Consider the following 25,388-nt stretch of genomic DNA (forward strand, 5'->3'; position numbering starts at 1 on the left):
GGAAAGACTGGCAAGCCTCTGAAGGAAATGAAAGAAGATGAGAGAGGAGAGGTGCAAGGAATTTGTAACTGCATCCCAACAGAGGGACATGAAAGCAGAAGACTGGAGGGATGGTTTCATGGAGCAACTCCTTAGGCTCAAGGGGGAGCACATGGCCCTGGGAAAGGAGCAAATGGCCTTGGAGAGGAATATGATGCACATGAAGAAGAGGCAAACAGTTGCACTGGAAAAAAAATCTGTTACAGAGGTCAAGCACAGCACCCTTACCTAGCCCTCTCCTGCAAATAATGGAGCACACACCATTCTGGGACCTCCCATTCAATCAGTCAAATAGGAGGGGATCCTCACACCAATCAATCCCCTTGGAGATGAATAAAGGGAAGAATACCAAGCACCTCACCTACAGAAGTTTGTGAGCACTGCACAATTTGGGCATGCCATAGTTCCACTGGTCTTAAGTTTGCACTATTTTGTTAACTCTCTTATTTTTACTAATTTTCATTTAAAAAAAACAGACAATGAAAAGTATAAATAGGTAAGCGACTTATAGCTTGTATGTTTCCAAATATCACCTGCTTCACAGGATCTCTAATATAATTATGCAATTTTACAATTTGTCAAATCTGTAAGACCCGACAATACAAATCTAAACAATACTATCTAGGCAGAATGTGTTAGAGTGGGGGTTACAATGTTAAAATAAGAGAAGACATACAGGAATAGGGAAAAGAGAGACGGCAGTGACCTGGGAGTCAGGGGAGGCAAAAGCCTGGGTTAGGAGGAATGAAGGTCTAGCATTCCTTCGGTCATCTCAACATTTTTAATCCAAATATATCTAGAAACAGGGTCCAATTTTTTTCAGATTCATATAATTACTCTATTCTTTCTTTGACTGCTAACTCAGACAGGTATGAATACCACTGTTCTACTCTGGGCATAAGCCTGCTCTTCCATTGTTGTAAAATCACTTGGTGATCATAGCAGCCCTCAAGAACGAAAATCTTTGTGACAGAGCTAACCCCAGCTTAGCAGGTAAATAACCCAGGATATACTTTTGGCTGTCAAGTAGTGTTATTTGTCAGTCCAAAACCACATTTCAGTCATTTCCTTGGTTACAGTATATTCATTATCCACAGTTACCCTGGCCTCAAAGTGGGAGCATCCCTGGCCGTGTTTCCCTGACCACTTGTGGCATTTCCAGAGGCACCCTTTCCAGTTGTCTATAATTTTCAGAAATTCTCTCCACCTTTCCTTTCACAGGCTCCCTCACACACACATGCTATGCAAAACAGCAAGCATCTATCACACAAAGGCATTTAATCATAAAAATGACCATGAAAAATGTGTTGCGGACCATGAAATCAGATCTCCTCCATGAAATCTAGCTATTGTAGGGGAAGGGAAGGGAAGGGAAGGGATAGGGCTCAGGGAGCCCCAGTTGGGGGCTCCTACCATGCAATGGGCTCCAGTTACTAGTCCCAGTGGGGCTGGGGGTGGACGGGACTTCCTCTTCCCCTGTACGGCTGCTCTGGGGAGAAGATCAGACCTACCTCCAGGTACCTCCTCAGGCTGCAGGAAGCTCCTTGGCTGCTGCATTCAAAGCCCAGTTCTGAAGGCAGCACAGAAGTGATGGTGGCAATCCTACAATTCTTCCTCCCCCGCCGCACAATCCCCTTTTGGGTTGGGACCCCTGCGGTTATAACACTGTAAAATTTCAGATGTAGACATCTGAAACCATGAAATTGACCAAAATGGACCATGAATTTGGTAGGGCACTAGCTGGAAGGGACTTTGATTTGTCATCTAGGTCATGCCCCATGCTGAGACAGGACTAAGTAAACCTAGACATCCCTGACAGATGTTTGTCTAATCTGTTCTAAAAAATGCTCCAATTATAGGGATTCCATAATGTCATGGGGTCACGCACCACACTGATGCCTCCTGCTGGGCATTTCAGGAATGAGCTCAGTCCCAGCGGGTGAGACCTCGGGGGATGGCAGCTCTCTCGTTCTCACCTCCATCTGCAGACCTGTTACAGCTCCTTTCTCTCAGTGTCTGCTTCTTGGCACAACCCTCCAGCCATGTCACCATCTGGTTTCCTCCCTTTCCAGGGGACTCCTTCAACAAGAGTACAGCCACTCCTCACAGTGGCTTGGCAGTCCACAGCCAGGCTGCTCCTTCAGTGGCTAGTGAGGGGATGGGGGAGGTGTCAGTCCCCTGTCCTTTGACGTGAAGAACCAGTATACCAAACTGGCAACAGGAGGTGTGGAGCTGATCCCAATGGCTGAAAAGGAGGAGAAGACACCTGCCCCCAAAACTGGGAGGCTTATGGCTACTAAACCCATGAGAACGATGTGTAAGGTGCTGATTGTTGGGGACTCCCTTCTGAGGGGGATGGAGGCATCTATCTGCTGATCTGACATGAAGGCCCAGCAGGTGTGTTGCGTGGAGCCTGTGTCTGAGATTTTATGGAAATGTTGGTGGGGCTCATTCATCTTTCAGACCACTACCCATGCTGCTCATCCAAGAGGTCACGGATGATACTGCCAGATATGACCCCGAGCAGATCATCAGTGAGTACAGAGCTCTGGAAGCAAGGGCAAAGAAGTTGGGGATGCAAGTTTTGTTCTTGTCCATCCTCCCAGTTGAGGGTAAGGGCCCAGGAAGGGACGTGCGCATCCTGGAGATGAACGCATGCCTGTGAGGGTAGTGTCAATGGGAGGCTTCAGGCTCCGCAACCATGGGATGCTGTTCCAGGAAACGAGTCTGCTGGGAAGAAATGGGGTCCACCTGAAAAAGAACGGGAAAAGTATCTTTGCACACCAAGTCGCCAACCTAATGAGGAGGGCTTTAAAACTAGCCCTCACAGGGGGCATATGACAATAGCCCTCTATGCTTACCTATGGGCTTGATATTGAGAGGGACATGGAAAATTACAATAGGGTCTTGGGAGCAACAAGAAAGTAATCAACAGGGGAATTTGCTCAACATCTTAGATATCTATGCACAAATACAAGGCACATTGGGAATAAACAGGAAGAAATGGAAATATTAATACATAAGCTAAATTATGACATAATTAGCATCATAGAGACTTGCTGGGATAAATCTCAAGACTGGAATATTGGTATAGGGGGTATAGAGGGTTCAGAAAGGACAGACAGGATAAAAAGGGAGAAAATATTGCATTATACATCAAAAACAGATACACTTGTTCTAGGGTCAAGAAGGAAGTGAGAGGCAGATCAACTGAAAATATCTGAGTAAAAATTAAAGTGGTAAAAATAGGAGTGACATTATGTTAGGGACCATATATATAGACCACCAGATCAGGAAGATGAGCTGAATGAGGCATTTCTGTAACAAACAACAGAAATATCCAAAACACAAGACACAGTACTAATGGGCAGCAATAACTACCCAGACATATGTTAGAAAAGTAATACAGCAAAACACAAAGTTTTCAATAAGTTCTTGGGAGGTATTAGGGGAAAAAATTGTTTCAGAAAGTGGAGGAAATACCCCAGGAGGACATCCATTTTAGACTTGATTCTGATCAAAAGGAAGAATTGGTAATGAACCTGAAAGTGGAAGGCAATTTTTGGTGAAAGGCATCATGAAATGATAGATGTCATGATTGTATGTAAAGGAAGGTGTGAGAGTTCCAGAATAAGGACAATGGACTTCGGAAAAGCTGACTTTAACAAACCCAGAGAAATGGTAGTAGAGGAAAGCAACAAACATGATAAAGGGTTTAGAAAACCTGACCTATTAGGAAAGGTTAAAAAACTGGGTATGTTTAGTCTTGAGAAAAGACGACTCCAGGAGGACCTGATAAGTCTTCAGATGTGTACAGGGCCGTGATAAAAAGAACTGTGAACAATCTTCATCAAGGGATATGTAGGTTAGAGATCAATAATAAATAAGGTAGTTAAGTTCTAGTATAGGTTTCCAAGGTAGAGTTTGTGTGATGAAGTGCCTGCCCTGCAGTAGCCCTGAGAGGATTAAACCCAGTGTAGGGAGGCTGAGGGGCAGGCAGCCAAAGGAGCGGCTGCAGGGGAAACAGCCAATTAGGGTGGCGGCTGCAGACAATTAGGGTGGCGGCTGGACCAGCCAATCAGGACCCAGCTGGCCCATAGAAAAGGAAGCTGAAGATCAGAGCAAGTTAGTCTGCTGCAGGGAGCCCTAGGGAGAAGACTGGCTTCCTAGAGGCTACAGAGGGACCAGCACCTGGGGAAGGGCAGATGCTAGCAGGGACTGGGAGAGCTCCTGATGGGCTGCCAGGACTTACAGGCTCAAGGCCCTGGGAGGAGGGGAAAGGAGCTGGAGCCAGAGGCAGGAGCAGAGGGAAATGAGGCAGGAGCAGAGGGAAATGAGGCTGTGGGGAAGTGGCCCAGAGAAGTGGTCAGGATGATGGGTAGTGCTCTGTCTACTGCCTGAGATGGTCAGCAGCCAGCTTCCTTCCTTTACAGCAGCCAGTTCTCTTTCCTCCTCTGGTGCTCATCTGGTAATCATCTGTATTCAGCTAGCATCCTCCATCCCATATGTTTCCATGTGCATCCTGCAGAAGTCCTCGCACTCCCAGATGCTATGCAGACAAGCCACCGCCTCCTGCAGATCTCTTACCTGTTTCCTGAAGGATCCCATGAACAGACACCTCTCACACCAGGTGGTTCCCTGTGCCTGATGATGAGAAATAGCCAACTTTCTTATTTATCAATTATTATTACTAGGTATGATTTGTGACCATAGAGCCTAGAAGCCCAAATCATGAACTGGGACCCCATTGTCCCAAGCACTATACAAACACAGAACAAAATGGCTGTTCCTGCCCCAGAGAGCTTACAGTCTAAGTATAAGATAACAGACAGATTCTGGACAAAGGAGTACAAGGAAACAATGAAGTTAGCATGATAAGCAGTGGTCCCAGCACACCAGCAGAATAACCGTTGTCATCTTTTTGTAGGCACTTCCACCTACCCTTCATTCTTCCAAATGCACACTTCACTGCCATTTTGCAGCTACTATGTTCTTTTTTCCAAGAATTCAGTTAAAGCTTCCATAAGCCCGGGAAGCAGAGGTTAAGCTGCATCTTCCAGGGTAACAGAAGAAATCACACCACCATTAATTTCCCTGGTGGTCTGGCAAGCAAATGTTCCCTTGCTCATTGCAGAGAACAGGCCTAAGTTTCTAAAAATCCTCAAGCATCCTCATGGACCCTTCCAGACCACCCCACATTTATGTTGGTGAGCCTGCCATGGTGATCAACCAGTTTTGCAGCACCATGGCAGGCTCACCAACATAAATGTGGGGTGGTCTGGAAGGGTCCATGAGGACCTTATTTTGCTGGTGTGCTGGGACCACTTTCCTGTTAAAAGAGGCTTTGGCCTGGTGTAGAGGTCCTAGAAGAGCTACATGTGTCCCATCAGTAACCTATTTACTGTTTGGAAACCTCCTCTGTGCAAAGCTGTCAATAACCTCCTATGCACTGCCAAGCTTTATGGTGCAACACAGCAGCATTCTCTGAATATTATTGCGAGCCTCCATGACAACGATCCTGACAATTGATCTACCAACACCAAACTGATTAGCTACTGACTGATAGCAATAGGAGTAGCAAACTTCCAGCTGGTGAAGGCCAAATACAGACTCTCATGTTGAGTGTAACTCTGCAGCTCCAGGATGATCTCTAGGAAAGTAGCCTTCCAAATTCTGGATTTAAGCAGTCACTGCTGGACACCCCAGTTCTGCCTCACTAGCCTTTCCACCAGTCCCAGCTAGATGACCAAGCCCAGAATCAGCACTCCACCAAGAGAAGTTGCTCCAGATAAATGCCCTGCAGAAGTAACTACTCAATTTTATCCTCCTGCTACTCTTCCATCCCTAGCAGTATCGCCAAGGCATTCAAAGCCCTCCAAAGCCACTGATCCAAATGCATCCAGCTGCATGACTGCCAGTACATGTTCCTATAAATGACTGTCATGATTATGGTGCTCGGCAGCGTCTTCTTCATGCTGCCTCAGAGCAGTCTTAAAATGGCTCTGGCAAAATAAAGATGAATGATGGGATACCAGCAAAGGAAATGTGAGAGTTTATTAGTTTGACCTCTAGTCCTAGAATTCCTGTAGGGGTTCCTGTAGGTATCCCATAATGCATCAGGAAAAAATCCCAGAAAGCTCACAGCTAAGTGGCAGATCACACAATGGAATATCTCCCCAGAATGCCAAAGAGTTAATTGGAAGAAGTGCAGAGGTGTGGGGGTGTAATTATTAACATGGGAAGTACATTAGGCCAGGTCTACACTACAAATTTGTATTGGTATAACTACATCACTCAACAGCATGAAAAATCCACTCCCCATGACAGACATAGTTATACCAACCTAGCCCCTGATGTAGACATCACTATGTTGATGGGAGGGCTTCTCCCATTACATAGCTACTGCTCCTCAGAGAGACGGATTAACTCTCTTGTCAGCATAGTAGCGTCTTAACTAAAAAACTGCAGAGTTGCAGCTACGCTGGTGCAGCTGTGCTGCTGCAGTATGCGCATGAAGACAAGCCCTTAAACTGTCCATCCATCAAAGCTGTATGGATTCACTTGTGTTTGATATAGTTAATGTGATGCACTTAGAAGGAATAAACTAAGCTGATTTAAAATCCCTGTGTACTTATGAGTGTCACATTCGCTCTAATTGCTGGTCCACATACAGGATAACAGCCTACTGTTGCTACCAGCTAACAAATATACTCTTTTAATTCAAGTGGTAGACATCCATGCTTTGGGGCTGCCTCTGTAGGGACATATCTAAGATGACAGACTTGGCGGGGAGATGGGGGAGAAAGGGGTTGTGACAATAACCATACATTATATTATAATTACATGTGAAAAACATAAAAGCAGTTTTGGGGAGGCAATTCCAGAGATCCTTTCTCAGTTCCTCCAATCATCGAGAAGCCAATAGAAGGAGCTAAGGAAGGAATAAACTGGTAAGTTCTCTGTGTGGGGATTTTTGTCTTTAACTATTCTGATGGGAAGTAGTATGTGTTTCTCCTCTTTCCTCAGAAAAGCAAGCTTCAAGCATGTGGACAATTTCAGAGGATTCCTGGGAAACCAGGGCCCTCAGTATCCCCATTCTAATTTTCTGTCCCCAAGAAGCCCCTCCCCCTATTACGAGCACCATGGCTCCAATGGAACCATGCTGACAGGGCATTCACAGCCAGCAAGTCTCCCTGGGATGCCATACTCCTCTGTTTAGGGCCCCTCACCTATTGAGCAAAGGAAGCTATCGAAAGATAATGCAACCTGGAAGTGCCTTCTCAGCTATAACTGCTAAATTAGGAATAGAGAGTGTGTCCTGATGATACAATACGAACCATCCTGAATATCTTTCACTCAAACCTAAATTCATTCCCTTCTAGTATTAGAGATACTATAGAGTCTGTTCTTCAATATTTCACATACTGGAAGCTGCAAATATTGAACAACTCATGAGTATGACAGATCTTAAAAGATTTTCTAACTACAGAGTTTCAAGGAACTGTAGAGAAACAAGCCATATTTTAGATGCTTTAATGAACGATACCTTCGAAGTTCACCCATCACTAATCATAGGGTGTCAAAGATCATTTAAAGGAATTCCCACTGTAAGAAAAGGCTATATGCATATAACTAGCTATAATATTTTGGATGCAAATGGATGCATTTTTGGCAAGGAGCCCTCTCTCAACATTTATACGGGAGATGAGACTACATTATAGTTGTTTTGGCTCCACAGCTGATTTGGACAGAAAATTAAAGTTATCCTGTAATGGATATGAAATCACCTGCATTGTCCCTTTGGAGGAATTAAAAATATTTAGAATGTGACATATAAGTGAATCAGAACATTTCTTATAAATATCAGCAGGAATGCTATCTTGAAATGGAGATGTCCCAAGTAACAGACCCAGTATTTAATAGCTCCCTTAGTCTCACTTAGTATTAATGGACTGCTTGGAGGAAACTGGGCATCTGGACATTATTCTGGCAAATTAAATATCCAAAAATGTTTGCTTAAGTGAATCTGAGGGCAAGCCATACATTTTAAACAGAATGTTAGAGACACCCCCCAAATTGTGCATGCTATGTGTCAGTTTAGTAAATGAAGGCTTCTTAAAATCTCACATCAGCAATATAAATATATTCAGTACAAGCTTTGCCACATTTCAGTAACTGGACCATAGGGTGAAGCATTCTTTCTCCTTTCTTGATCTAATGAGCAAAGAAATCCAGTAGCAGAAACTGCAACTTGAAAGTTTTTTGTGGATCTAAAGCTTTTTGAACATTGAATTAGGAGTAAATCTTTATTATTCAATTAACGTCTCCAGACAAAAGATTCACTTATCTGCATTTGAGATACTTTCCACAATAATAATGCTAATATTGCACATTGTACTTACTAATATACTTTACCACTTTTCATTCAAGGATTTTTTGAACTTTACAAATGATTTTACTCAACCTTTACAAGATTAGTGTGAGGAACTTGATATTCATTTTTATAGATGGGTAAACTGATAAGAGCTTTCCCACATTAGCTTTTTATCCATAGATCTCAAAGTGTTCTGCTAAGGTCGGTAAGTATTATTGTGACAAAGTACTATTGTACAAAGAGAGAAAATGAGGTACAGAACAAATAAATGATGTGCCCGTGTCACATACTTAGGGGACACATACTACAGGAACGGATAAAACCCAAGTGTCCTGAGCCCTAGATCTATGCTTTCTCCATTGGATGATAGCAGTCCCTAAGCTGTTGCCTCTCTCATTGCAGTCAGAGGTGGGTTGCATTTGTTTGTGCCCAGGATCAATTTGGCTACCGCTAGGAATGATGGGGACATAGGTTAAAAAGTGGGACAGGCATGCTTTATCTTATTCTCTCCTACAAGTTCCTTTTCTTGCTGCAAACGCACCCTTTTTGTTCCCTCAGCATGCAAGATATATTTGTTTTGCACACTCACCGAATACTAGTACTATGTAAGGTTGGGTGAGGTAATATCTTTTGTTGAACACTCTTGATAAATTGATGTTTGCGTGTCATGTAGGGTCCATGTGATGGTTACTGCTGCCAGGATACTTCACTCACCTTGTCTCTCTAATATCCTGGAACAATACAGCTACAACAACACTGCATTCAGTATTATGTAAATTGCATTAATTTGCTGCTTAAACATGTTTCATGATCAATTTGCATAACCTTTTGTCTCATCACTTTTTTTGGCCCACATTCTTTCATACGAAGTTTTACCCATTTACTCCAAGCTGAATTTGGCTCAGAGAGTAAATGCATAAAATTCCTATGGAGAGAGTATTTCTGGTAATAATGGATCAAATATCTATAGTAGAATTCTGTTGTCTTTAGTTGGATATACACTGAGCTTGACTTTAGGTAATAGTTTTTATTTCCTTTGAAATGGATAAACAAATATTTCAAGTGCCTATGAGTAACTCCAAGGCAGGCTTCAGCATTTTTGCTGCCCCAAGCAGCGACAAAAAAAAAAGCCACGATCTGCGGCAGTTAGGTGGCAGCTCTACCACTGCTGCTTCATTGTTTGGAAGCAATTCGGTGGCAGGCCCTTCCCTCTGAGAGGGACTGAGAGACCCACCACTGAATTGCAGCTGAAGAGCTGGGCGGGCCACCCCTCTCCATTGGCCACCTCAAGCACCTGCTTGCTGCACTGGTGCCTGGAGCCAGCCCTGAGTAACTCCATATTCAGTATTTTAACACAGATTCATTCCTGGTATAACTACATTGAAATCAATAGAGTTATACCAGGGATGGATTTGGGCCCTCTCAATTTAAATTCTTGGGGAAAGATTTAGAGCAACATTATGCATTGTAACGGTATAGGAAAATATGGAATTTTCCTGCAGATCTTATGCCCTGGTTAAGGGGTGTCTAGGGCTATGTACACTTCAGCAACAGAGGTCTGGAAAAGTTTGGGGGCCTTGGCTAATTGTCAGCCAGAGAAGAAATTAAAATCATCCTGAATTCCTGTAAATTTAAATGCCTGTAAATTAAATATAACCCCATATTGATGGACTATTCCTCACTCCATTCTGATGTTCTAGAACAGTAACACTCAGACCTCAGTGGTTCAAGAGCCAAATTAGTGTTCAGCATTAGCCAAAAGAGCTATAACATAGTAAAACCATCCTGATTGGTTAATAGCTTAGATTGATTAATAATTAAATCACACAGTGTTTTAATATCATGTGGTACAAAGAGCCACATTAAAGAGCCACTTAAAATCATAGAAGATTAGAGTTGGAAGGGAACTTCAGAAGGTCATATACTACAATCCCCTGCTCAAAGCAGGACCAATCCCCAGACAGATTTTTACCCAGTTCCCTAAATGGCCTCCTCAAGGATTGAGCTCACAACCCTGGGTTTAAGCCAATGCTCAAACCAATGAACTATCCCTCCCCCCTGAATTTCTGGAGGATGGGGGAGGGGTGGCTCCAAGTGCGGCTCCAAGCCTCAGTCCGAATGTGAGAGGATACAGCTCACTACTGTGGTGCCTCCTGCTGGCTGTTCCGGGGATTAGCTCTGTTTTCCAGTGCACCTTCTTTTGGTGGCACCTTGCCACCCTCAGTTCTGCTCCTAAACCCAAGTCGTTCCAAGGATCGCGATATCTTCTTCAGGACATGTCGCTCTCAGTTCTCCCCCCTTCCGGGGGAACTGCAGTCCACTGTCCAGCCACTTCCTTCAGTGGCAACTACAGTCTACTGTTTAGCCACTTCCCTAGTGGTGAGGAGTGGGGAGAAGGAGGGGGAACCCAGGCCCACCCACTACTCCAGGTACCAGCCAGGAACCCTGTAGATAGCAGCCACTTGCTGCATCCCCTCCAAACGAACAGTCTATTTCCCTGCACCATTCTCCACAGTCCTAGCATCTTCTTTATCCTTACCTCAGGGCTTCAGCATGCAAGTCCTAGTGGTCATCCAGGAGCTTGCTCTCACTCCCCTGATCCTGCCCAGTACTTCTGTGTCCCAGTTGCTACCTTTCTTCCACCTGCAAGGCAGCCAGTCCTCCCTTCTCAAGCTCCAGGAAGCAACTCCAGCTGCTCTTCTATGCAGCCCTTCTTATATGGGCAAGCCCAGCCCCAATTGGCTGCTCCTCACAGCCCCTTTCTAATTGGCTGCCTCCTGCGCAGCCTGCTTAGGGCTCTATTAATCCCTTATGGGCCAGTGTGGGGCACACGCCCATCACATCGAATATCACTGATTTAGAAATACAAAATGCACTGTCACGCTGGATGCAGTTAATAAGGCAAATTCAGCCCTACCACAATTCCTCTGAAGTCAGTAAAGTTATACATCAGCTTACACCAAAGCTAAATTTGGATCACTGGCTCCCAGCTTCCCAACTAGATTGTTACATTTAAAATAAATATTTGACACAAAAGGGTTAAATAAGGAAGAAAAAAACTAAATTAAAAAAAACAGCTATTCTATAGCATCACTGTACTGTATACATAACTAAACACACACACATTCATTATCTTTTTGGGTATATTTCAAACATTTTACTCTCATTTCATCCAGTCATTCTAATATAAAGCGTCATATGTTTCTAGGTTTCATTATTGTCATCCAATTACAAAGAATCAGCAAATTTAGACAGAGGAAGTAAACAGTGAATTAAGTTTGAGCTTCTCATTTCTCCAGAATCCATCAGATAAATTTAAAATAAGATTAGTATCATATCTTTGGACATTTGGTTCATTTTCTTTTCAGTTCTTATGTATTTATCAGCTTTTCATTGAAGAAGTCGGTCTCTGGTGTATTTTTAATCTCATTTCAGTTTATTTTTTTTTCAATTTTCAGTTGATATGAAAGATAGATATTTAAACACTGCTTGCAGATGAATTTGAAGAAGTTATGTTTCCCTTAGCCAGACTAAACTGATGTAAACATAAACCATTTTCCTTCAAATCAGGAACAGAACCTCTTAAATGGCAAAGAATATATATAGATATCAAAACCTAGAGTATGTCATGAAGTTAGGTAGACAAACAAGTTAAAATAATTGCTCTGATTCATGCAAGGGCTTTTCTCAATGTGAAGTTTTAGTTCCTGCTTATCAAGCCATGGTGTTCTGTTAAATGAAGAGTACCAGAGGTACTGGGAATTCAGAATCTAATACTGAATAGTTTTAAGATGTAATCAGAAAAATCTCCTGACTTTGTGTAGAATTAGGTCATGGCTCACTAAAACATATCCAAACACAGTACAGTCTCCTATTTTGATGGTTCCATGTACTAAATGATTCAAGGTGGGATGTGAAACAACCAAGAATAGATTGTTAGAGATGAGGGTCATTGAGACAAGCATCTTAGAAGAATTAATGGATTTAATCCCAACTCATCTATGTTTTACTGCAGTTTGACACCACTGAACCTTCACTAAAATCAATACAATTATATCAAAGTAAAACTGGAGCAGCAAATTGGTGTATAGAGCTAGGCAAAATGTTTTGCCTGAAGCTCTTTTCATTAAAAATGCCAATTTGGAAACACCAAAAAGTTTAATGAATTTACATTGATTTTGCCAAATTGTTTATTTAAAAAAATTGAAACATTTTTTTCAACATTTTCTAAACACAACCTTTCAATTTTTCTGTTTTAAATTACATTTTATTTTAAATTTCCTTTAATTTTATATTTAAAATCTTTTAAAATGGTCAACATATAAATGAAATATTTTGATTTTGTTGAAACAAAACATTTTTTCAAGCCCAAATGATTATTTTTACTCTCTGATTCACTGAAACTTTTCAAAATTTTCATTTTCCATCCAACTCAAAATGATTTTTTTAACTTTTCAAAATTGTGAGCAAATCCAGAAAATCCATTATTCACCCAGCAATACTAATAATCAAGTCCAAAAGTTTCTACACAAAGGTAAGGGCTTAGAACTTGACCGGAAAGCAAATTTTCAGTTGAATAGTCAATTTACCAAAACAACAACAAAACAAGCAGTTTCAGAGAGACTAAAACTATTCATGAATTCAGGTTGAATTCAGCAAATAGTTTCAACCAAAGAAAAAAAAGAAAAAAAAAAACATCAACAAAGCCAAAACAGTTTGTTTTGACATTTTCAAAACAAAGTGTTACAACCTTTTGTTTCAAAATGACATTTTGTTTCAAAATTTAGCTACATACATTTATTTTAAGGGTACAAAAAAAATCCTGAAAATGTAACAAACGAACAGACAAACATGATTCATTTCAGATAGAACAAAATGTTTCATTTGACCTAAAATGACCTAAAATGAATATTTTGTTGTTTTTTTTCATTTCAGTGAGAAAGACAAAAACATTTCAGTTTCAGTTTGAATCTCTGCAATTATTTATTTTTTTATTCAGATGTTTTGGTTCCTCTCAGCTCTACTTAGAACAGTGTTTGTCCCTGCACATTTAATATAATTGAAATGGTGTGGTTAGAATCATACACATAATGGACTACTTGCTTTTCTTCACATGGAACATGCCAACCTTTGCTAACCTTTTAGCAACTCAATTTTTCATGCCTTTTTCTCCCCCTCCCCCCCTCCCAACAAACAGGAGAGATTTCAATCTCTTTTTAAAAAGCCTGTTTCCTGCCCAGCATACTCACCGGTACAAAAGGAGAAGTGCCAGCCCTGGGAAATGGGCTCTCTCTCACACCCATTGTGACCTGTGACACAGGGAGCCCATGCAAGGAAGTAAGCACGCTACACCAGTTTACTCTCTCATGCAGGTCTGACATCTTGTCCAGCACATCAAGGGCAGAAACTGGGCTCTCCAGAGCTGACAGTGTAAATCAGTACATAAGTCTTGAGCTGCAAGCTGTAACCGACCAATATTCTCCCTGGATCAGGGACACATAATGTACTGAGCAATGGGTTACAATATGGTGTGGCTACTGGATGCTAAGTTCAGCTCTGACCTGTACTTTGGATCTGACTCCTTGCTGTTGCTCCATCCATGAGGCCTGACTCTTGCTCTTCCCACTAGACCTGGCCATCCCTGGCCCAGTCGCTAACAATCAGGCACAGAAGGTGGCAGGTAATTCATACTGACCAGTGTGTTACACAGGCATATAGCAGGGCTCTCAAATGAGCTCTCAGCCATTAACAAGAGACAATTTGAATAATTAATCAGTCAACAGCACTTTTTAAGAAATGAAATGTTTAAAGGAATGAAGTATGAAGACAGGTAAAGTCTTCATTTGTAAAGGTGTCATCTTGTTAGGAAGCAGAATAATTGTAGAATAGATCAAAACAGACCTGCTTCTACAATCTAAAATAGACAATAACCGACTAAATGCTGTAGAAAACCGAAAGATTTTTTTTTAAAGATGCAGTTTTTAAATACCTCTGTCTGACCTGTTGACAAATTCATGTGATATCTTTGATGTTTTATCATGCTCAGTCTGACAGCTGCCATTGCCTGACAGTCATTTCAGTAATGATGGGGTTTTTTTCTCCTACATAAGTCTTGAGCTGCGAGCTCAGCTGTGAGAGTGTGATGATAACAATAATATTTTATATTTACAGTGAAGGTAGTGAAAACATTCTCCTTTAGCTTTTTCTGTTGATAAGCAGGATATTAGCTTCTTGGATAGGTATGCTATACTTATATTGGGGAGACTCTTAGAACCAGTAATATCTTACCTACCAGTAAAAAGATAGAAAGAAAGTTTAACTGCCTCATGTATGAAGTGTTCATTTCAAAGGGTGAGAATGCTTTACAAATATATAGATATAGATATGCAGGAATCAATTAACCTGTCACTGATGTGCAGCCACCTCTTGGATGAAATGTAGCAATGGTTTAAAAGTTTTGGAGAGGTAGTGACTAATAATATTGGACCAGATTCTTATTTATGATCCATCTCTTTTGCACAGATCAGGAAGTGCAAAGGGACTGGATTCCAACCATAAACAACCAGTGTAGAATTACCTTTGCAGAGGGGAACTCCACATTGGCATAAACCAAGTTCCTGCACCAGGGAGTGTGCCAAAGACTTCCAGAGGAGTAACAGCGCAGGCTGAGAGCATAGCCCAGCAGAGCTCCTTTCCACCAATCCTCCAGTCATGTAAGGTCCCTGATCTGACAAGATTGCAACCTAAGGTAATATGTCAACTCATTTCAAGAAACACGCTCATTTGTGATGACATTGGAAAAACTTTCTTATATTGCTAATAGTCCTTTCATTTCTACTATTAATGCTTTCTGTGAATGGCAACCACAACTTTAAATCAGATCGGCTGATACATGAAGGTGGGACAACACGTGGAGCCATTTGAACCAAGACAAGAGCTTCCCTTCAGTACGGCACAAGGTACCATAGGCACAAGGTACTGTATGTGTTTGATGCACAGGAAATAACATTTTAGTTGAGCAGCAATATAAAAGACACACATAATCCATACCTAGGGTCAGATCCCCAGCTGGCACCAACAAACATAACTTGATGGCACAGCTCCACTGACTTCCAATTTACAGCAGCTCAGGATTCAGCCCCAAGCCTCTTTAATGTGCGCTGATTTATCTCTTAATAATTTATTAAACACGGTTAAAAAGACAAATCAGTGATGGTGGTTCCTGTCAGAGAAAAGCTTTTATACTGACTGCAGTGTGTGTGACAGCACAGAACGCACAGTGGTTCTGCCTTTGTTACACAGAAGCTGTGCAAGAACAGTCACGTTAATGTGTATTGCACATCTCTTACCTTTTGATTTGCTCTCTGCTTCTTCTGTTGCATAAGTAGTACCATCTGCTTCCAGATTTGAAGCTGGCACCATATATATTTCGACATATATAAAGCAATGAGATTTGTACAGTGCCCTGCACGTATGCTGTGCAAAAAGTTAAACATCATGTATGTAAGGTCTGTCAACCCCCACAAACAAACCGGTGTCTCTGCTTCCTAACCCTACAGCACATGACACACTCAGCTTAGTATAATTACAGAGGGAATATTCTATTTACAGTGTTAGTGGGAGTCACCAGAGAGTGTCATTACAGATAGTGTTACATAAGTTCTGTTTAATTATATCATGCATAATTAGCCAGAGCTGGGAAAAATGCTCATTCTCAGCTGTGATACAGTTCTTTGTAGAAGCTGACCATCTCACCAGTATAACTTGTTCCCTGCATGAGTCTCTGTGCTTGACTCTTTTACTCTTTAGTGTGCATGCTGCTCACAGTTAGACTAATGCAAGCAAACAAAATATTGTGTGGCCCTTGGCGTAAGTCAGTGCAGCTCAAAGGTTGCTCAAACTTATACCTGGCTGCTCACATTTCTGGGAGCCATGGACAGCTGGAGTTCAGACCCAGAGGTGCCCCAGCCACATCACTTTTGCACCCAAGAATTCTTCCTATGCTGGAGGCTGAGAAAAGAGGGATGTTGTACTACTACAGGGAATCCCCAGCTGGTGCAGAGCTGCCGTTGTGTATAATTAAGTAGTGTACTGAATAAGAGGACTCCCTAGATAAGCAGATTTTTTGATTACTTTGCACTATACCGTAACAAAGCAGCCAGAGTATAGGCAAGAATCTGTCCCAGGAATTCCTAAAGAGTAACTGGCGGTTTAGACATACTTATAAATCCTTGCATTAAAAAAAAAGATAAGATTGACCCTTAAAATCAATCTATAATGAACATATATTATTTATTGTCACATGCTAGAAACAAAATATTTTACTGCACATATGACATCTTCTGTTGCTGAATGTAAGCCCAGCACTGCATAATGTCACATCAATAACTCTGGCAACCAGTGGAAAACCTTAGAAGCTCTCATTTAATCCATTCAGCTGCATTTGATTTTCTCCCTGTAGCAGCTAAATTTTGTAAAATTAGACGGGATTGCAATCTGGCCATTCTGTGTCCGTGTGTGTGTGTGTGCGTACAGCACTTCCTCTATGCTAAAGTGTCATGTCCTATGAAGATTACTTTTTAATGATAAAATGGTAGTTGAATTTTACCTTTTATGTTTCAGTTGTTCGTTAGTGCACAACATTCACTGGTAACTCAATAGAGAACATTCACACAATCAAGTAGTGATGCACCCATGTCCTCTGCACTACAACCCAAAGTGATTTTTAAACCATTACAACTCTGAATACTGGTTTAGATGTTTAGATTATCGTCATTCTGAGCTTGTCTGTGAGTCCAAACTTCTAAAAGAGTTACTTATGTCTGTGTTACTGCAGCAACATCAAATTCATGTTGTTATCTTAATAACAAAGTCAGTTCATTTCTTTAAAAAATAAAAATGAATTCCTTTGGGCTTGCTTTGGAAGAGGTCCTAGATTTAAATATTAAAGACTCAGTAGTACAAAAAGCTACAAAACAAAAATATCATTGAATTCAATAGAATTTGGAGAGTATTTTGATATATAATTTATATATGTAAATTATTTAGTTTTATGCAAATTAGCCTATTATGAAAAGCCCCTGTATTGTGAATGATGCTTCAACTCATGGACCCATCAACTGCTAATAAAATAAATATTGAAATAAAAATATATTTTTAGTTCAAATGTATGTATATAGATGGCATCAAGCTGCACAGAAAGTTTGAGAGCATACTGCTTGTTTTATTTACTGAAGACTTAAAAAAAAAAGAAAAAAATTTCAATGCATTTAATGAAGAGGTCTTAGTACTGTGAATGTTCCAAAAAGATTCTAGTTTGAATTTACTGAAATATTTTGATTTACATCACAGTAGCACCTGGAGGTCTCAATCAAGATTGGGACCTTTTTGTGCTCGGTGCTATACCTATATAGTAAGAGGCAGTCTCTGCCCCCCAAAGAACTTGCAATGTAAATGGACCATATAGACAAAGGAAAATTATTCCCAATTTACAGATGAGGAACTGAGGCACAGAATAAATAAGTTGCACAAGGTCCCATAAGAAGTCTGTGGCAGGACCAGGATTTGAACCCAGATATCCAAAGTCCCAATCTAGTGCTTTAACCACATGATTTGTCATCCTCCCTGAAGCAGAAAAGCTGACCTATGTTCCCAAATAGAAAGACAGGAAGGGGAGACAATGACAGCTGTCACTGGCGCAATAGTAGCCTTAGATTTATTGCAATGCCCTCTTTGCTGTCTATAAAACTCTATTATAAATAGGAAAATGCAAATAAAGCTTGAACTCCTTGCTGCAAATTGCCTCACAGATATTACCTGGCTATTTCAAGAGTGTATAAACAACGTATAAACCTTGATGGGGTTTAGATCATTTTTGATTTAACCAAATATAATGATGTTTAGCGAGGACAAAACATGGTTGTCACATTAGCGGGAGGAAGTAAAGGTCAACTGATGAATACCGATACCATTCGTCAAAACATTTCCTTGTGCTGGGCCAATGTGGTCATTACCAGGATGGCTTGAAGGAAGAGGCTGTTGACATGGAAATGTCTTGGGACCATAACAAAGTACAAGCAAAAACATCTTTCATATAGGAAAAATGTACTCCTGTGCATATTTTGACAACTTAAGTCTTCTGCCTTTTGTTGTCCTTCTGCATGGAGATGAATTTCACTTTTAAAGTAGAAAGTTCCAGTCCTGATGAGCTGTAGTCATTTTAGATCCAATGTCAACTTTTGCAAGAGTAAGTGCATTAACTCCAGTTCTCTTGCTGCATATGGAATGCATGTATAATATTTTATGTTTATTGTGCCCCAATGGTTTCCATATCACATAAGCTCACTTTATAAGTACAAAGATACTTTCTCTGCTCTAAATGCCAGCTCTGCAAATGCCTCCTGGGAAGTGGGAGTCAAGCTTGGTTTTGCACTTTTCCTATATCACCAGTAATAAAAGTTGTGCAGGTCACAATACATTTTCAATTATTTCTGTGCTGCCAACCACACAAGAAACACATTTCATCTATAACCCAAAGCTAAGGGCAATACAACTGGAACCAAACTTGAAGTCAATGCCAGAGAAAAAATGATAACAGTTTTATCACAGTTTTAAAGGTGTACAGAATGACTGGCTGGAGTTTTTAATGCGGCAGCACCCAGAACCATTGCTGGGGCAATGCTGGGAGCTGGTACGTTCAAAGAAATAGAGGGAGGCAAAGGATAGAAAGTTGCAGTGCCACAAAAAAATTCAATGTAGAAAATGAACTGCCTCCTTTCTCTGTCCTCAGCCACCTGCTTTGAAAACACATCATGAACAGAGTCACAAGTGGACTATAATCACAGGCCTGGATGGCAATTGCTTTTCAGAATGGAATTTGATCCTGGATGTCCAGAGATGAGTACTTCCTCCTCTACATCCCAGACAATTGTGCTGTTAAGGACATTTTGGTTCTGGTGCTGGGTAGGAATTGGAATAATTGTTCAGATAAAACCATAGCTCAAAATCCCAAGAGACTTTTCCAAGTCTGAAAATCTTTGGTTACTGTTTTATAAAATGATATTACAACTTTGCTTCCCTTCTTTATTTTGAGTCTCTGGCCAAGACAGGAAACAGAAGTGCTGAAATCCAGTGAGAAACCTCATCTGCCTAATAAGGCAAGCCCAACCAAATGCAGGAATTGCTGGCAACCTTGTGAGGAAGATTCTGCTACTGAGATATCCAGCATCATTTGGATGATTGAAGGACTTCCGGTAAGGGATGAAGTATCCACACATTGGTGTGCCTAAGTGGACCAAACTTCTGAGGGCCTGGTTTTACAAGGACAAAGGCCCCGTGGATTTGAATGGGAGCTCTCTCTGTGGAGTGAAGCGTGGATGATCATGTCCTGAACCTTCTGAGATTCATCATTAGGGATATTAAAAGTCTAAAAGACTGTCAGAAGACTTACCTAAAAAGAGAATTATTCCTATTCGGAAATGGACCAACCATCATTTGTAAACTATGTTCTGATTCCGTCAAAGACTGGCATATTCATATCTCCATATTTACTGTAACTGAAAATGATGGCAGCTAAAATTTTAATTTTTAATGGTATGTCCTGTACAGTCTATCAAACTTTAAAAGAAACAACACAAAGACAGGTTTTTCCCTCAGACCTTTAAAATCATTTCAAAATAAATGAGCCCCAAAATGAACTCAAATACTGCAGTCCTTGCCACCACTCACTTAATCCAGTGAAAATGTTATCTGAGTAAGTAGAATTTGGCCCCTAGTGCACAGAGAGGATATAGCCAGTGCTCTGCTGAGTTATGTGCAGTCACATCAACCTCAGAAAATCCCTCCAAACTCTGACAATTCAGCCAATAAAAGAAATAACTGCATTACATTTTAAGGGGATATGTGTATTTCTTATCACCTCTTTCCTTCACTCATCTGTCTTCTTTCCAGACAGCCAGTCTGTTGCAGCTTTGGAAGCAAGAGTCCTTCTTCATGTGCAAATTTAACACCTTGCTCCAAATCCTTTTCCCCTACAATAATATTATTATTTAAAGAACTAAACTACCACTCTGTTTTATTAGGGGGATATTGTTTGGGTTTTAGGAAGAAAAGTAGAGGTGGATAGGATGGATCTTTAAACTTGATACCAGAGCCAATGCGTTTCCTGGCGCAAATTTATAGAGAATTGGTTGTCTAGAGAGCAGAAGCTACAGAAAAATAAATAACACAGATCAGGAAATGCATTTGGAGCCAGCTGGAAGTCTTCACAGGCTTATTGCATGCTTCATTCTGTATTAGTTCTTCCATTTTTGAATCAGAAAAGAAAAGTCATTAACTATCTAAGGCCAGGTCCATAGTACCACTTACTTTGGCATAACTTATGTCACTCAGGGATGTGAATACCCCACCCCCAGAGCTACTTAGGTTACACCAACCTAAGCACCAGTGTAAATAGAGCTTCTCCTGCCAACATAGCTACCGCCTCTCGTGAGGTAGATTTATTATGCTAACAAGAGCGCTCTTTCCCATAGGCATACAGAATCTTCACCAGACACACTACAGTAGCGCACATGTCCATGCATGACTCAGAATTTTACAGGTGGCAGCCATTGTTCACATGCTACCTTGAATGTCCCCAGGTAGGCTTCTTATGTGGATTGGAGCATTCCAAGGTACATTGTCCATTACGTGTTTCTTTATTGGGCACTTAACTTGCAAATTCCTTTCCTAAGAAGCTGACCAAATGTCTTACTAAGGCTACTTAAAATCAAACAAGTACACAGCCAATATGCATAACTTCGAATACAAAAATGATACATGCATACAGATAGGATGAATATATTCAGTAGATCATAACCTTTGCAGAGATATGTTACATGGCATAGGTAAAACATATTCCAGTTATGTCATATATACATTCATAAGCATATTTCCATAAAACATTATGGGGTGCAACATCCAACTGGGTTATGTTGTTGCGGGCTTATTTAGGTGACTGTTGTATACCACATGCAAATTTATGTTATTAACTATGTTATTTAACAACTAATATACCTGGAACCAGATCCTGTTACCTGTTTCACCAGCTTTGTGCCACTCTGGCATCAAAAGCAGGCAGGAAATCACCTTAATCATCTAGTTGAGTAGGAGGTGTGTCTCAGGGCATAACTGGCAGTTTTTATTGTGGGAGGAGTGCTACTGTTGTCCACTGACCCCAGCCTACCAGAATGACCCACTGGACATCTTCGAAGCTGGCACAATTTAGAACAGCCCTGAGGATGCTGTAAGTTGCTATGGAATTGGACAAGCACCCAGAAGCCTGCGGATCAGGGAACATGTAGTCACCTTTTGCAGCCTCCTGGCCCAAGCTGGAGGAGAACAGTTCTTTGTGATTGGAAACGATGAAGTCTATCTTAATGTAACTGGACCTCTTGGATAGGAAAGTGGATTTTTATAATCTTCTATAAATTAGGTTTTTTTTTACCTTTTGCGGTTTTAGGGGTTGAGTGACCCTGTAAGTCAGGTGAGAGGATGAGCAATCCAGGATTCCCTGACAGTAGAGAAGAAGATGGATCTTTTTACTGTTCACTTTTTAAAGTTGAATAGTTTTTGTAATAGATTAGAGTGTCTTACATTTTATAACACAGTAAAGCACAATCTTACAAGCAGTGCTTCTTGTTTTCAAAACACTCAGAGCACTTGGGTGACTTGTCACAAGAACAAATGGATATAACCTGGCCATCAATAAGTTTAGGCTTCAGACTGGATGAAGATTTCTAACCACCAGAGGAGTGAAAATCTAGAACAGCCATCCAAGTGGAGTAGTGAGGGTAAAAAACCTAACTGGTTTCAAGACTGAGTTTGATAAGTTTATGGAGGGGATGGTATAAGGAGACTGCCTAAAATGGCACATAGCCAATCTGTGACTGCTAGTAACAAACATCTCCAAAAGCTGGTGATGGGTCACTAGATGAGGAGGGCCTTGAGTTACTACAGATAACTCTGTCCCAGGTGTCTGGCTGGTGGGTCTTGCCACATGTTCAGGGTCTAACTGATTGTCATATTTCATAGAATCATAGGACTGGAAGGGACTAAGTATTATCTAGACCATCCCTGATGGGTGACTGTCTAACCTGCTCTTTAAAATCTCCAATGATGGAGATTCCACAACCTCCCTGGGGAATTTATTCCAGTGCTTAACCACTCTGACAGTTAGGAAGTTTTTCCTAATACCCAAGTTAAATTGCCCTTGCTGCAATTTAAGCCCATTGCTTCTTGTCCTCAGAGATTAAGCAGAACAATTTTTCTCCCTCCTCCTTGTAACAGTCTTTCATGTACTTGGAAATTGTTATCAAGTGCCCCCTCCCTCCTCCCCCACACAGTCAGTTTTCTCTTCTCCAGACCTTTTATGTACTTGAAAACTGTTATCATGTCCCCCTTCAGTGTTCTATTTCCAGACTAAACAAATCCATTTTTTAAAATCTTCCTTCATGGTTCATGTTTTCTAGACCTTTAATAATTTTTGTTGCTCTTCTCTGGACTTTCTCCAATTTGTCTACATCTTTCCTGAATGTGGTGCCCAGAACTGGACACAATACTCCAGTTGATGCCTAATCAGCGCGGAGTAGAGCAGAAAAATTACTTCTCGTGTCTTGCTTACAACACTCCTGCTAACACATCTCAGAAAGATGTTTGGGTTTTTTGCAAGTGTTACACTGTTGATTCATATTTAGCTTGTGATCTACTATGACCCCCAGATCTCTTTCCTCAGTACTCCTTCCTAGGCAGTCATTTCCCATTTTGTATTTGAGCAACTTATTGTTCCTTCCTAAGTGGAGTACTTTGCATTGGTCCTTTATTGAATTTCATCCTATTTACTTCAGATAACTTCTCCAGTTTGTCCAGATTTTTTTGAATTATAGTCCTATCCTCCAAAGCACTTGAAACCCCTCCCAAGCTTGGTATTGTCTGCAAACTTTATAAGTGTACTCTCTATCCCATTATTTAAATGACTGATGAAGATATTGAACAGAACCAGATCTAGAACTGATCCCTCCGGGACCCCACTTCCTGTGTCCTTCCAGCATGACTGTGAATGACTGATAACTACTCTCTGGGAACGGTTTTCCAACCAGTTATGCACTTATGTTATAGTAGCTCCATCTAGGTTGCATTTTCCTAGTTTGTTTGTGAGAAATTCATGCAACACAGTATCAAAAGCTTTTCTAAAGTCAAGATATACCATGCCTACCGCTTCCCCCCTATCCACAAGGCTTGTTATCCTGTCAAAGAGAGGTATCAGGTTGGTTTGACATGATTTTTTCTTGACAAATCCATGCTGTTACTTATCACCTTATTGTCTTCTAGATGTTTGCAAACTGATTGCTTAATTATTTGCTCCATTATCTTTCTGGGTACAGAAGTTAAGCTGACTGGTCTGTAATTCCCCAGGTTGTCCTTATTTCCCTTTTTATAGATTCACACTATATTTGCCATTTTCCAGTCTTCTGGAATCTCTCTCATCTTCCTTGACTTTTCAAAGATAATCACTCAGATATCTCCTCAGTCAGCTTCATGAGTATTATAGGATGCATTTCATCAGGCCCTGGTGATTTAGAGACATCTAACTAGTCCAAGTAATTTTTAACTTGTTCTTTCCCTATTTTGGCCTCTAATCCTACCTCATTTTCACTGGCATTCACTATTAGATATCCAATTACCACCAACCTTCTTGGTAAAAACCAAAACAAACAAGTCATTAAGCACCTCTGCCATTTCCACTTCTGTTATTATTTTTCTCTGTCCTCCCTCATTGAATAACAAGCTTGCCCTGTTCTTGGTCTTCCTCTTTCTTCTGATGTATTTGTAGAATGTTTTCCTGTTACCCTTTATGTCTCTAGATAGTTTGATCTCGTGTTGTGTCTTGGCCTTTCTAATTTTGTCCCTTACATACTTGTGTTATTTGTTTATATTCATTCTTTGTAATTTGACTTAGTTTCCACTTTTTGTAGGACTCTTTTTTATTTTTAGATCACTGAAGATCTCCTGGTTAAGCCGGAGTGGTATCTTGCCATACTTCCTGCCTTTCCTACGCAATGGGATAGTTTGCTCTTGTGCTGTTAATCATGTCTCTTTGAAAAACTACCAACTGTCTTCAATTGTTTTTCCCCTTAGACTTGCTTCCCATGGAATCTTATGTACCAGCTCCCTGTGTTTGCTAAAGTCTGCCTTCTTGAAATACATTGTCTTTATTTTGCTGTTCTCCCTCTTACCATTCCTTAGAATCATGAACTCTGTCATTTCGTGATCACTTTCACCCAAGCCGCCTTCCACTTCAAATTCTCAGCCAGCTCCTCCCTACTTGTCAAAATCAAATCTAGAACAGCCTCTGCCCTAGTAGCTGTCTCCACCTTCTGAAATAAAAAATTGTTTCCAATACATTCCAAGAACTTGTTGGATAATCTATGACCTGCTGTGTTATTTTCCCAATAGATGTCTCAGTAGCTGAAGTCCCCTATTACCACCAAGTCCTGTGCTTTGGATGATTTTGTTAGTTTTACAAAAAGCCTCATCCACCTCTTCTTCCTGGATACATGGTCTGTAGTAGACCCCTAACATGACATCACCCTTGGTTTTTTACCCCTTTTATCCTTACCCAGAGACTTACAACAAGTCTGTCTGCTATTTCCATCTCAACCTCAGTCCAAGTGTATACATTTTTAATATATAAGGCAATACCTCTTCCCTTTTTTCCCTGCCTGTCCTTCCTGAGTAAGCTGTATCTTTCTAAACTGATATTCCAGTCATGTATATTTCTGTGATGCCAACTATGTCATAGTTGTGTTTATTTACTAGCAGTGTGAGTTCTCCCTGCTTATTCCCCATATTTCTCACATTAGTATACAGACATCTAATACACTGATTTGATTTCGTCCCTTCCCCCAGTTCTATCTTGTTTCTCCCTTATCCCCGTTAT

This window comes from Chelonoidis abingdonii, chromosome 1 (assembly GCF_003597395.2).
Source record: "Chelonoidis abingdonii isolate Lonesome George chromosome 1, CheloAbing_2.0, whole genome shotgun sequence".
Lineage (NCBI taxonomy): Eukaryota > Metazoa > Chordata > Testudines > Testudinidae > Chelonoidis > Chelonoidis abingdonii.